The sequence below is a fragment of the Melanotaenia boesemani genome, chromosome 23 (assembly GCF_017639745.1).
Source record: "Melanotaenia boesemani isolate fMelBoe1 chromosome 23, fMelBoe1.pri, whole genome shotgun sequence".
NCBI classification, from domain to species: Eukaryota; Metazoa; Chordata; class Actinopteri; order Atheriniformes; family Melanotaeniidae; genus Melanotaenia; species Melanotaenia boesemani.
The window spans coordinates 26,813,562-26,829,474 of record NC_055704.1 but is presented as its reverse complement, the minus strand read 5'-3'; the positions used below and the strand labels follow the sequence as shown (position 1 = coordinate 26,829,474).

Sequence of the window (15,913 nt, the reverse complement as noted above, 5' to 3'; positions counted from 1 at the left end):
AATCTTCACAGTTTTATGCTGCATCTTGTTGCTTTACTAAAACTCAAAGGTTTCTATCAGATATTTTCAGTACTGCAATACATCTTTGTCTCTTTAAGCTAATGTCATTCTCAGTGTGGCTCCTTTTCTTTCCTCAACATCACTCAGTCAAACCGCGTTCATTTTGTCAAAAAATGATGATTCAATTTTAGTCAAAGTCTTATGCAAAATTATTCACATTTTAGTCTATTGTTAGTTAACTAGTGTAAAGGCAAAAACAGGAAAAAGGAAATATCCAAAGCATGTGTGGGTTGGTGAATGCAAACAAAAGCTACTCGTATGAGGAACTCCATGTTTCTAGGATACACCCTGGACAGGTCGCAGGTAGCGTTGTCAAAAAAATGGATTCTCAGATACTAATCGATTCTAAATTAGTATCTAGTTATTAATTAGCATGGGAATCTATACTTAAATGCCACTGCATTTTTAAAATGGCACTGCCGCGGGCAGCTTCCTGAAGGACCCACTGTTTACATTGTTGCCAATTTAGCAACTTGTTGCTATAATTAGGGAGTTTTTAGACTCTCTAGTGACCTTTTTTTTAAAAAGCAACTAATTTAGAGTATTTTTCTGGTGTTATTGAGACTTTAAGACCAACGTGAAAACTTCTCTTTACTCTTCTTAGTAAGTCGCGGGCACTACTACAGACCCCTCCCTGTCCAGAAGAGCCCGCTGGAGACCCCTCCCCGTCCAGAAGCATCCGCTGGAGACCCCTCCCCGTCCAGAAGAGCCCGCTGGAGACCCCTCCCCGTCCAGAAGCATCCGCTGGAGACCCCTCCCCGTCCAGAAGAGCCCGCTGGAGACCCCTCCCCGTCCAGAAGAGCCCGCTGGAGACCCCTCCCTGTCCAGAAGCGTCCAAGCTGTTCCATAACCAGCCTGAAATTGAAGTGTAGCTGCTGCTGGCTGAAACTAAACGAAAATATTTTCGTCAACACACATTTTTCACTGGACGAAAACTAGACGAGACGAGACGAAAATCCCCACTAATAAACAAGAACTGGGACTAAATCAGAATGGATGTTTGTGGACGAATAAAGACGCGACGAAAATGTAGTTCACTAAATAAAAACTGCGAGAAAATCTGTGGCCATTTTAGTTCACGAACAAAGGTTAAAAGGTTCAAAGTAAAACATTAATGGCCATGCTCTGCACGCGGCCCAAGAGAAAGAGAAGACGTGATATATGAGCCCATTTTCACTACACTGAAGTGGAGAAAAAAACCTTATGCTTGATTTTAGTCGAAGGGAAGGAATGTGGTCTGGAAAATTTAGTTGGAAAAACAACAAACCTGAAGAGACATGTTGCAGTTTACCACAAAGACATCATGGTAAGTTAACAAAAAGTTTGGTGGTGGTTGTTTATAACGTAACATTAAACCACCGCCTGTAATGTTCCAAGAACAACGTTAAACCAACCGCAAACCGCTGGCTAACTTACTAGCTTCTTAGCTTGTAGTGATAGCAGCCACTTGTTGGTAGAATTGTGTGTGAAGTTGAATTTATGCTTTCTCCATCTTCTTTTGTCTGTGTAAATTTCCTCAGTTTCCTGTTCTTAGCTGGCAGGAAACAGAGGTCACAACAAGACTTTCATGGTACAGAAAACTGCTGCACACTGATATTTTCTTTTTTATGACTATTCTCTGTTCTTAGCATGAAGTTTCACCTGCATTTTCATTTAAATCATAAAGCAGGATTGCACTGACAACAGGTTTTAGAGATGCTCACTAGACGTCTCCTCTTTCTCCTTGTCCGAGTCCGGTCACTAGATGCTGCTGCTCAGAGAGGTCACATCCGATCCAGGCTGCCATTGATAATTACCACATTCTTATGGAGAGATGAGGAGCCCTCTTGGTCTCAGAGTCTCATTGACTCACACATGAAGAGGAAAGAGAAACTCGAGAGGAATTCCAGGGGATTGATGAGCAGAAAACCTTAGACTGAAGACATATGAGGCGGACAGCCACCACGGTGCTGCTGCTAGCATCACCTGCAGACAGAAACAGCGTCTTTCGGAGGACCCAGTCCGGGACGGAAGTGAGGAGTCAGCGCCCCGGGCTGAATCTGAGAAAGGGGACTCAGAAGTGGGATTAGCGAGGATTTACTGAGCAGTAATTACCTTTGCCCATGGAGGGTTTGGTAATTAAATTACCTTAGTAACCTCGTTACTGTCCTGCCACACAGAAGCTCCAAGGTCAGCTAAAGAGACTTTTGGAATTCTGAAAATTTGTTTTGCATCTTTTCAGCAGACCACAAGTCATAAGCAAACATTTTCAGCTCATGAAGGAGAAACATGAATGGCAACCTCATGCATTCATTATTGATCTATCCACTCTGAGGAAGGTTTCCACCACCTGCTTCCATCCATCACACCAGGAATGAAGGTGGTTCTGGAGGAAAAAGGTGGTCTAACCCGGTGAGATGCAAGAATGCATGAAAAAAAACAAACAAAAAAAAACCTCCTGGCCTCTTTCACCAATAACGAATCCTCTTCAATTCATTCTTTAGCTGTATTAAAGGAGTTTTCATGAACAACACTCAGATTCGTGAACTTGTCCAAAGACTGGGGAATTGCTAATATCAACGAACAATAATAAAGAAGTTCACTAAAACCTGATTGTCCTCATTTTAATGTAATAACTGTTATAAACAGTGTTGTGCTAGTTACTGAAAAAAGTAACTAGTTATGTAACTTTTTACTTCATTCAAAAAGTAACTCAGTTACTGTTAAAAGTAACTTGTGTTAAAAACTTAGTGTTGTACAAAATATAAAACAAACTCAAAAACAGTAATTTCTTTAAGTCAGGCCAGCAGATTATTTGAAAAGAAAAAAAAATAGAACTAAAAGTAAATAACAGCAGCTCAATAATGAAAGCTATGCTCCAACGCAGCGTCTTGCTCCTACTCTTCATTATAAATCATTTTATTTACACATTTCCTCAGTTATTCGGGGGCACCGCCACTGTTTCTCTGTTAAGTGATGGGCGTGTGTGTGTGGGGCGTGCTGGTGTTACATCAGAATCCATCACAATCTGTGACCACAGGGGGCGACAGTCTACATTTCTGATAGCCATCAACAGTCTAAACCAACACTACATATTTAAGTGATTATAGTGTGCACATTACACAGTGGTAAAGGTTGAACCATGTAACTCTGGAATCTGATGTCCCAAAACACACATTTACACACTGCTGTCAGAGGGCAGAGCTTACTCACCAATAATGCGTCTGTTCTGGTTAATTTATTACGGTTTAAGTCTGCATTTGCGGACTGTATTTCTTTGTATTTATTATAAATAATAATAATCAGAAATGGTGACCTAGGTCAGCTCTTATAGTCCTAACAGAACGTGACCCTCAGACAGCCAGAATCACCGGGGTCACCGTTTCTGCTTTACTGTACCTGCTTTATGATGAGCTCAAACTTAAATACAAGCGCTCATCTTCTAAGATGTACCTGCAGAGAAATGTAGACTGTTGCGCCCCTGTGGTCACACATTCTAATGGGTCACAGATTTTGGTGTAACACTGGTTCGGACGCCCATGGTAACGGGGCAGTGGACAACCAGGGGTTATAGCTTTGTGGACAGCTGTGAGAGAGTCCAGAGGGCTTCACAAAGGGAGCAGAGGAAGCCTCAACTTGAGTGACGAGTTTTACAAGCAACTTCACAGAAAAATGAGCCCAACAAGCGACTTTGCAGCAGCTGCATCACTGCTGTATGCAGGAAGCGCTCATCATTTAGCTAGTTACAGTCACCTCACGGTGACGCTAACTTTATTTAAACAGTACTGCATTAGAGGGTTAGTTACTGACCAAAGTAACGGCGTCACTAGTAACATGTTACTGTTAGTAACATCTAAAAGCAGCAGCTTTATAACACACGTCATTTGTTGCTCCTGAACTGGGACAGCAGCCTCTGGTCCCATGAGCACATCAGGTTGAACATCCTCGTGGTGTAGTGGCCACAGAGGAAAGTGGTAAACGCTAAAATACATTTTCATCTCTCTTTTTGTGTCCAAACACAAGCAGCATCCTTTAAAGATGCAGGAATGATGGAGCGAGTGGTCACTGATGAAATGAAACCTCTCGGTGAGTCTGAAGGCTGGTCAGTGGTGGTATTAATATCAGGGCAAAACCTTCACCTCCTCATAAAACTAGTACAATAAATAAAAGAACACCTTTTAATTGTTAAAGACCACACTCAGGAGGGGGATGGGACATTTCTGCTGTGATCCTCTTGTTCAGAGTGTCACAGATCTGTTGAGGGGTTTTAATGTGTGTACAGACTTGCTTTAGAATTAAACTCCAAGACTAGTTCTTGAAAGAATGAAAAAAAACTCCCCCCGAGGGAAACTATAAAGTTCGGAAATGATCAGCAGCATCTTGCTTTTTATTTTTAATGAATATTTTAGAAAAGTCCTAAAGTTTATTTAAAACCTGAAAAAAACATTGCTGTCATTTTATTGTTATGAACTGAACAACAGAAGAGACACAGACCCTGGTTTCAACATGTCAGAAGTCAAACGTTTATAAGTGGAACGTTCGTGTAGGCTTCGTACCTGTTTGAGATGCCACGAGAAGAACATGAGGTGGATGAAGCTCACTGATTATTGGACTGATCTGGCAGGTGAGGTGAAATCATTAATCATGCTGCTACATCTCTTGGGAAGTCTGGGGTCCTGGCATTCATGTGGCATGTTGCTTTAACTTGTTCCAGCCACAAAAGGTAGTTTAAGTCCAAGTGACCCTGTCCATGGCAACGGCAATTCCCATCAGAGGAGAAAACATGCTAATTAGGGGTGGTTTTCAAGCTGTTCTGACATTAAAAGCGCCATCAGGAAACACCTTTAAGCTTGTGGCATAAAGAATAATGCAATTTAAATGAAAAATAAGTGAAAGTTAGAGACCATAGATCTGGAGTGAGACAAGAGTGACAGGGAAGGGAGGGAGATGTGTGGGAGTAGCAGCATCTCCCACACAGGCATGGAAGTCACGATCCACCACCTCTTCAGCTCAAACTGACATATAAACATACAGACAGCAGCTAGCACGCAGATATGCAGTCTGACTTCAAACACACTTTATTCTACAGTCACCTTACAGTCGGAGCTCCACAGAGGATGAGGGTTATTTAGCAAAATCAGTCATTTATTTTCCAGTTTGCTCCAACATAAGCTCCTTCTTTCTGGCTTCCACTGATCCATAAGCTGCAGAAGCCCGATAACATACCAAACCTCCATACAGCACTTACGTCACAGACATTTGTGTTTCTCAACAAACCTAAAAATTTCAGGGTTGCTTTCCATTTGCAGCTTCAAGCTTTAGGATGAATTTCTATCAAAACACTCACCACTGGGGACTGATGAACCTTTGGAGAGCCAACCAGAAAAAAGATTCAAGCCCACTGCTAAGGGAAAGCAATCTATCGAAATGAATAAAACTAATCCCAACGCTTCAGGAAGGATTGTCTGTATATACAGACAGAATCGAGCTAATTTATCCTTCAGCACATCAAACATGCACAGACAACGATCACTCATCATGCTTCTGTAATAGCTTTTCACTTGGAAAGCCTTTATTATACAATCTTTCAAAGCAAAGCGTGTTCTCTGATAATGCAGGAGTAGATTTACTAAACCATGGAAATTAGCTTCTAGTCAAAGCTTACGAAAGCTGTTTCTGATCATAAGCTTCTAACGTGCTTCTTTTTCTTAAGATACTAATGCAACCACCCTACCCCTACAGTAACCCATACACCAAGAGCTACGTAACGCCTCAAACATCCAGACCTGCTGATCATCACAAGTCAAGCTTGAATCTTACATTCCCAGCTAAAAATACAATAACATAAGCAAAATCCATGACAGACAAGAAAAAAGGCCAAGTCACATCAACCTTTTTCAATTTGCTATGCATACAACTGTAATGGCAAGGCAAGGCAGTTTATTTGTACAACACATTTCATGTACAGGACAACTCAAAGTGATTTACATAAAACAAAAGCATTACAGATACTAAGAAATAGTAAAAGGCAGCAAAACATAGCAAGAATCACAATAAAATAATAAGTCACATCAAAATAATGTGATGTAGGCAAATGAAAGGGGGCTTCTCCAAGGGTAACATATGTGACCCCACTCCGCGCATACAAACACACATACATCACGGCGATGTACTGCTGCTACACACTCACACACACTGGAATACCCATGAGCAGAAACCAGCGGTTAAACTGCAAGTTCCAGTTCCAGTGTCACAAGGCACACGTACCTCTGTCAGAAAAATCATCATTTAAAACAAAACACTGCCAGAGACTGAGACTTTGAACACGTCCAATGCTAAAACATGTCCAATGCTAAAACATTAGCCAATGCTAATATATATCCAATGCTAAAGCATGTCCAATGCTAAAGCATGTCCAATGCTAAAACATTATCCAATGCTAAAACATGATCCAATGCTAAAACATTATCCAATGCTAAAACATGATCCAATGCTAAAACATGTCCAAGGCTAAAACATTATCCAATGCTAAAACATTATCCAATGCTAAAACATGTCCAAAGCTAAAACATTAGCCAATGCTAAAACATGTCCAATGCTAAAACATGTCCAATGCTAAAACATGATCAAATGCTAAAACAACTCCAAAGCTAAAACATTAGCTAATGCTAAAATATATCCAATGCTAAAACATGTCCAATGTTAAAACATTATCCAATGCTAATATATATCCAATGCTAAAACATTATCCAATGCTAAAACATCATCTAATGCTAAAACATGTCCAATGCTAAACATTATCCAATGCTAAAACATTATCCAATGTTAAAACATGTCCAATGCTAAAACATTATCAAATGCTAAAACATGTCCAATGCTAAAACATTATCCAATGCTAAAACATTATCCAATGCTAAAACATTATCCAATGCTAAAACATGTCCAATGCTAAAACATGTCCAAAGCTAAAACATTAGCTAATGCTAAAATATATCCAATGCTAAAACATGTCCAATGTTAAAACATCAGCCAATGCTAATATATATCCAATGCTAAAACATGTCCAATGCTAAAACATTATCCAATGCTAAAACATTATCCAATACTAAAACATCATCCAGTGCTATAACATGCCCAATGCTAAAACATGTCCAATGCTAAAACATTATCCAATGCTAAAACATTATCCAATGCTAGAACATGTCCAATGCTAATACATGTCCAATGCTAAAACATTATCCAATGCTAAAACAAGTCCAATGCTAAAACATTATCCAAAGCTAAAACATGTCCAATGCTAAAACATTATCCAATGCTAAAACATTATCCAATGCTAAAACATGTCCAATGCTGATACATGTCCAATGCTAAAACATAATCCAATGCTAAAACATGTCCAATGCTAAAACATTATCCAATGCTAAAATGTGTCCAATACTAAAACATTATCCAATGCTAATATATATCCAAGGCTAAAGCATGTCCAATGCTAAAACATTATCCAATGCTAAAACATTATCCAGTGCTAAAACATGCCCAATGCTAAAACATTATCCAATGCTAAAACATGTCCAATGCTAAAACATTATCCAATGCTAAAACATTATCCAATGCTAAAACAAGTCCAATGCTAAAACATTATCCAAAGCTAAAACATGTCCAATGCTAAAACATTATCCAATGCTAAAACATTATCCAATACTAAAACATCATCCAGTGCTATAACATGCCCAATGCTAAAACATGTCCAATGCTAAAACATTATCCAATGCTAAAACATTATCCAATGCTAATACATGTCCAATGCTAAAACATTATCCAATGCTAAAACATTATCCAATGCTAAAACAAGTCCAATGCTAAAACATTATCCAAAGTTAAAACATGTCCAATGCTAAAACATTATCCAATGCTAAAACATTATCCAATGCTAAAACATGTCCAATGCTGATACATGTCCAATGCTAAAACATAATCCAATGCTAAAACATGTCCAATGCTAAAACATTATCCAATGCTAAAATGTGTCCAATACTAAAACATTATCCAATGCTAATATATATCCAAGGCTAAAGCATGTCCAATGCTAAAACATGTCCAATGCTAAAACATTATCCAATGCTAAAACATGTCCAATGCTAAAACATTATCCAGTGCTAAAACATGCCCAATGCTAAAACATTATCCAATGCTAAAACATGTCCAATGCTAAAACATTATCCAATGCTAAAACAAGTCCAATGCTAAAACATTATCCAAAGCTAAAACATGTCCAATGCTAAAACATTATCCAATGCTAAAACATGTCCAATGCTAAAACATTATCCAATGCTAAAACATTATCCAATGCTAAAACATTAGCCAATGCTAAAACATGTCCAATGCTAAAACATTATCCAATGCTAAAACATTATCCAATGCTAAAACATGTATAATGCTAAAACATTATCCAATACTAAAACATTATCCAATGCTAAAACATGTCCAACGCTAAAACATATCCAATGCTAAAACATGTCCAATACTAAAACATCATCCAATGCTAAAACATGTCCAATACTAAAACATGTCCAATGCTAAAACATGTCCAATGCTAAAACATTATCCAATGCTAAAACATGTCCAATGCTAAAACATTATCCAATGCTAAAACATTATCCAATGCTAAAACATCATCCAGTGCTATAACATGCCCAATGCTAAAACATTATCCAATGCTAAAACATGTCCAATGCTAAAACATTATCCAATGCTAAAACATTATCCAATGCTAAAACAAGTCCAATGCTAAAACATTATCCAAAGCTAAAACATTAGCCAATGCTAAAATATATCCAATGCTAAAACATGTCCAATGCTAAAACATTATCCAATGCTAAAACATTACCCAATGCTAAAACATGTCCAATGCTAAAACATTACCCAATGCTAAAACATCATCCAGTGCTAAACATGCCCAATGCTAAAACATGTCCAATGCTAAAACATGTCCAATGCTGATACATGTCCAATGCTAAAACATTATCCAATGCTAAAACATTATCCAATGCTAAAACATGTCCAATGCTAAAACATTACCCAATGCTAAAACATGTCCAATGCTAAAACATTACCCAATGCTAAAACATGTCCAATGCTAAAACATTATCCAATGCTAAAACATTATCCAATGCTAAAACATTATCCAATGCTAAAACATGTCCAATGCTAAAACATTATCCAATGCTAAAACATGTATAATGCTAAAACATTATCCAATGCTAAAACATATCCAATACTAAAACATTATCCAATGCTAATATATATCCAAGGCTAAAGCATGTCCAATGCTAAAACATTATCCAATGCTAAAACATGTCCAATGCTAAAACATTATCCAATGCTAAAACATGTCCAATACTAAAACATGTCCAATGCTAAAACATTATCCAATGCTAATATATATCCAAGGCTAAAGCATGTCCAATGCTAAAACATGTGCAATACTAAAACATGTCCAATGCTAAAACATTATCCAATGCTAAAACGTGTCCAATACTAAAACATTATCCAATGCTAATATATATCCAAGGCTAAAACATGTCCAATGCTAAACATTATCCAATGCTAAAACTTTATCCAATTCTAAAACATGTCCAATGCTAAAACATTATCTAATGCTAAAACATGTCCAATGCTAAAACATTATCCAATGCTAAAACATTATCCAATGCTAAAACATGTCCAATGCCAATACATTTCCAATATTAATACATGTCCAATGCCAATACATGTCCAATTTTAAGACATGTCCAATGCCAATACATGTCCAATGTTAATACATGTCCAATGTTAATGCAGCCAATCACCAGTTCAGCATTGTAACATCTTGATGAAAGAAGCTGTTAATCTTGAGGTTCTGTCTTTTATGCCTCAGAACTGTTTGCCTGTTTTCAGCTGCTCTAACATACTGGGCTGGAAAACCATGTATATATACAGTATGTAACACCCTTAAATACGCCTCTTTGGAAAGTCTTGAGGATGATGATGGGAATAGAGGCTTGTTTCAGCTTCCTCAGGAAGTGTAGTCTCTGCTGGGCCTGTTTTTAAATCACTGAGGTGTTCTTGTACCAGCTCATATCCTGAAGTCCACCACCATCTCCACTGAGGGAGTGTACTAGAGCCCTCTCCTCCGAAGTTGATGATCATCTGCTTGGTTTTGGCTATGACGAGCAATAGATTGTTCTCACTACAGATGCCTTCAAGGTGTTCAACTTCTTTTCTGTACATTAATTTGTCACTTCCATGACTGAGGCCAGTAACTGGGGTATCATCCACAAACTTGATGATTTTCTTGCTTCTGGAAACAGTCGTGAACATGAGTGGGCTGAGAACAAAGCCCTGAGGAGATCCAGAGCTCAGCATGATGGATTTTGAGACGTTTTCCCAACACAAACAGACTGAGGTGTCAGAAAATTCAGGATCTGTAGACATATGGTGGCGTTCAGTCTGAGTAGGAGGAGTTGCTCTGTAGTCTCTGTGGAATGATGGCATTAAATTGCTGAGCTGAAATCAATGTAGAGGATTCTGACAGAGGTGTCTTCATACAGTGTGTGCAGAATTATTAGGCAAATGAGTATTTTGATCACATCATCCTCTTTATGCATGTTGTTCTACTCCAACCGGTACAGGCTTGAAAGCCTACTACCAATTAAGCATATCAGGTGATGTGCATCTCTGTAATGAGAAGGGGTGTGGTCTAATGACATCAACACCATATATCAGGTGTGCATAATTATTAGGCAACTTCCATTCCTTTGGCAAAATGGGTCAGAAAAGAGATTTGACGGACTCTGAAAAGTCAAAAATAGTGAGATGTCTTGCAGAGGGATGCAGCACTCTTAAAATTGCCAAGCTTTTGAGGCGTGATCATCGAACAATCAAGCGTTTCATTCAAAATAGTCAACAGGGTCGCAAGAAGCGTGTTGAAAAAACAAGGCGCAAAATAACTGCCCATAAACTGAGGAAAATCAAGTGTGAAGCTGCCAAGATGCCATTGGCCACCAGTTTTGCCATATTTCAGAGCTGCAACATCACTGGAGTGCCAAGAAGCACAAGGTGTGCAATACTCAGGGACATGGCCAAGGTAAGGAAGGCTGAAAAACGACCACCACTGAACAAGACACACAAGATAAAACGTCAAGACTGGGCCAAGAAATATCATAAGACTGATTTTTCTAAGGTTTTATGGACTGATGAAATGAGAGTGAGTCTTGATGGGCCAAATGGATGGGCCCGTGGCTGGATCAGTACAGGGCAGAGAGCTCCACTCCGACTCAGACGCCAGCAAGGTGGAGGTGGGGTACTGGTATGGGCTGGTATCATCAAAGATGAGCTTGTGGGACCTTTTCGGGTTGAGGATGGAGTCAAGCTCAACTCCCAGTCCTACTGCCAGTTTCTGGAAGACACCTTCTTCAAGCAGTGGTACAGGAAGAAGTCAGCATCGTTCAAGAAAAACATGATTTTCATGCAGGACAATGCTCCATCACACGCATCCAAGTACTCCACTGCGTGGCTAGCCAGAAAAGGTCTAAAAGAAGAAAAAATAATGACATGGCCTCATTGTTCACCTGATCTTAACCCCATAGAGAGCCTGTGGTCCCTCATCAAATGTGAGATCTACAGGGAGGGAAAACAGTACACCTCTCTGAACAGTGTCTGGGAGGCTGTGGTTGCTGCTGCACGCAATGTTGATCGTGAACAGATCAAGACACTGACAGAATCTATGGATGGCAGGCTTTTGAGTGTCCTCGCAAAGAAAGGTGGTTATATTGGTCACTGATTTGTTTTTGTTTTGTTTTTGAATGCCAGAAATGTATATTTGTAAATTTTGAGTTGTTATATTGGTTTCCCTGGTGAAAATAAATAAGTGAAATAGGTATATATTTGGTTTTTGTTAAGTTGCCTAATAATTATGCACAGTAATAGTCACCTGCACACACAGATATCCTCCTAAGATACTAAAACTAAAAAAGCCCCACTCCAACTTCCAAAAATATTCAGCTTTGATATTTATGAGTCTGTTGTGTTCATTGCGAACATAGTTGTTCTATAATAAAATTAATCCTCAAAAATACAACTTGCCTAATAATTCTGCACACCCTGTATGTATCTTCATGTAGTGTACTACAGCACCTGCCAGCTTCTTAAGTACACCTTACTAGCCACTTTAGTTGATGATGAATTAGTGATGCGTCTTTGTGGCCAACGCGATCAGTCCCTTTGCCTACAGACATGTTGGGACTTTGTTTTGATGGGCACATACGCGGCCAGTCATATGCAAGGGAAGGCGAGGATCACACCATAATGTAAAAGAAAGAAGGGGAGCAGACGCTCTCAAGACAGCAAGTTTAGTGGTACAGGCTAGAAGAAATGAGCGAAAAGTAAACCTTAATTCCAATACATGACACGCTGGGGAGAGTGGTAGCCTAGTGGTGGACTGGGTCTGTTGGACCAGGTTTTAAGTCCCCAGAGTGGCAACAGAGGTGTACGGCTGTGGGGCCCTGAGGGAGGCCCTTAACCCTCCCAACTGCTCCCCAGGTGCTGAAACACGGCAGCCCAGTGTTCTCTAATAATCTGCTAGAGATGCTGGATGTTCCAAACGTGATGAATAACGATGGTTACTGCGTGGGGATGCATTTTAGTGCAGAAAATCAAACGATCCATGATTTTATCTGCTGGTGTCATGTTGAGACCCTAACCTTTATTTATTCGATTTCTTTGCTGTGGTTTAGTGTTCAGCTCTTCATTTGATGGTTGATTGAAATGTTTGTGATAAACTGTCACTGTGGATGTTGCCCAGACACCAGTGGATTACTTCGTCCCAAAAGAGTACTCGTGGTCTATCCACTAAATCATGGTTTTGAATCTGGGTTTCCAAGCACTATAGGAAGGACTCTGGATAACCTCCTTAAACACAAATCTCTCTGGAGTTATTAACGATCTGGTGAACTTAAACTAGCCAGTCTGTTGTTCCCTAAGGAAACAACTAACCCTTCAATTATGGGGGTCATTTATCTGCAAGGAGACTGAAACAGACCTTCCCTGCAGTGTTCCCGTCCCGACCATCAGACAGAGACTTGTCTAACATTTCTTGTGCTTAAAACGCTGAAAAGGCGGTTTTATAGTCAGCGAGCTAATGTTAATACCTCGAGTCTTATCTTGTTATTAATCCACCTTTTTATTCTTGTGTTTGCATAGTAAACAATATCCAAACACCATGTTTATCTTTTCATACACATACATACATATATATATATATATATATATATATATATATATACACATATATATATATATATACAGTTATGTTATCTAACTAAGATAATAATAATAAAATCAAATACATTTTCCTTCTCCTTGCAGCACCTGAAGCTATTGTGACCTTGTCTGGCAAAACAACTAAATTTATTCATGTAAGTACTTAACTTTCCAAATTCAGTATTCTCAGTGATATGCACGGTTACATGATGGTGTCTGAGTAATATTCATAATTAATACGCAATTTGTGATTAACAAAAAAAAATTGGATGCCATCAGATTCTAAATGAGGGAATATTTTTCCATGAAATGTTAAAATGTCTCAGTTCCAGCATCTGACATGTTGTTTATGTTCTCTTGGAAACTAAATATGGGTTGATGAGCCTTGGAAGTCATTATTTTCAACAGGATCCTGATTTTTGGGGAATTTGGGTTGACCTGATGCAATCTGAAGTCTAAATTGTTTGCAGTGCGTTTCATTGCACAATGAAGTCATACATTTTGTAACTAAATGCATGAAAAAGGTATTTAGTTATTCTTCCTGTATGCTGATGAACTGAGTGATGATGATACCCTGATTGTATAACCGAAGCTTTTTAATCTTTACATTTACCTCAGTGTATTCTCTGCTTCCTGCAGCTACTCAGGGGAAGGAGGGGAAGTCGGGGCAGTGGCAGCACCCCAGAAGCCAGCTGATCAACAGACATGTATGACGATACTGTGCCATCACCTTCCATTGCAGCCCACTGGAACATGTAAACGTGAACAGCTGAGCCAGGTCTCTTCTGCAGCACCTGATGCTATCAGCCCGGCAGAATTAGGCCGCCTCGCAAAGCAACAATTACAACCAGAGATTCTTATCTGAACAATAAGAATGAAAGTAAAAAGGAAGGTGAGGGGGAATCTCCCTCAGCCGTGCAGGTTGTGAAAGCCCCACCCCCTGAGATAACCTTGCTAATGCCCTTCACAGCTCCCCTTCTACAACAGTGACTGTCCCTTTCACAACATATTATAGCAAAAGGTGACCTGATTGGCACATTTCTCTACATAATATGATCTGTTTAATGAAAGCTGAACATATTTTATGAACTGCAAACAACTGATCCCCATGTAATGAAAAAGACAGATGGTGCCAACAAATATGAGAAATTACTGGACATCAGCTCTGTGTAACGCACTGGTTCTTCTCTCGGTATCAGATGTAAACCGAAGTCCTGGAGGCAGTGGAAGCTACAGAGGCAGAAACACTGACTAACCTCATCTGCTCTAATCGAGAATTGTTGCCCTGCTCAGGACCACAGAGGAAGGAAGTCCATCTCAGAAGCATGTTCTTCTCTTTTCCTACCCCTCTCCTTCGTGTCTCTGTGGACGGCACTCTGCCACTTTGGACATGTCACGGGCAATAAGGATGAAAAATTGGACTGCTCCTTGGGTAACAGTCGGCATGCTGGCTTCGTCCTCCACCTTCACACGCCTGGAGGAGGCTGAGAGCCACACTCGCAAAACAAAATAGGATTTAACAAGGCCAGAATCACTCACAATGCCTCAGTAAGTAGCCGCTGAACCCTTCCTGAACCAGCTCTGATGACTGAATACAGATTTGTACACAGAAGTGTGAAGTGAGTGGATGGAGGCTGACAGCACAGAGAGTGTTATAGAGTTTGAATCCTCTATAAGACAAAAATTGAACAACCAGGATGAATGAAAACTCATCCAGCAAAGTCAACAAAGGTTTTCCTTCCTGGTTCTGGTCCTGATGAAGGTTTTCCTTCCTGGTTCTGGTCTTGATGGAGGTTTTCCTTCCTGGTTCTGGTTCTGCTGGAGGTTTTCCTTCCTGGTTCTGGTTCTGCTGGAGGTTTTCTTCTCCACAGCTTAGTGTGATTGATTCACAGAGAAGACTTGATCCCATCCATCGGTTTCCTTGGCTAGGTCATTATTATAACAAACTGGTTTGTATCAACACAGTTCTTTTAAACTGGGCTAATGTGGATCACATGATGGATTTGGTTTCTGTGGGTTATTATTAGACTACACTGAATTGGACTGTATCTGGGATTTGAGATTACTTTTGGTGATGTGAAAACAAAAACCTAACCTCACTAGAGTACTTTAGTTTCTAGGTGTTGATGCCAACTCAATGACTAAGGTGTCCAGGTCCTGTGCCTGTTAAAGAAGCCCAAATCATCACCCTTCCACCACCGTGCCTGATAGCTGGTGTGAGATGTTTGCATCGATATGGTGCACTTTGTTTTCTTCACCTCCGAATATTCCCACTTTGGTCTCAGACATCATAAGAGATCCACTGGCTTTGGATCAAGGTGTCTGCTAAATGACTGTAATGTCATGTGGGCCAGTCTTTGGCCAAAAAAGTGCTCTGACATGAAGTCTCTTTATTCCAGGGTGGGTTTGAATTTTTTACTCACTGTTTCTGCATCCTGGCTTTAGTTTGCTGTTAAAAAGAATGACACAATCTGCTATTTCATCTGCTGCTGTACATCTAAGGTTGTATTTCTTATTTATCTTAGTTTGAGACCTGGTACAAATTTATAAAAGCATACAACTGAAAGGTGTATTT

At 39.5% G+C, this 15,913-nt stretch overlaps 1 protein-coding gene across 6 annotated transcripts in view; it reads right to left on the bottom strand.

Moving 5' to 3' along the window:
- syt1a (synaptotagmin Ia) overlaps positions 1-15,913 on the bottom strand; it is a 274,765-nt gene that overhangs the window by 130,791 nt on the left and 128,061 nt on the right. The gene's annotated exons all lie outside the window — the stretch shown is intronic.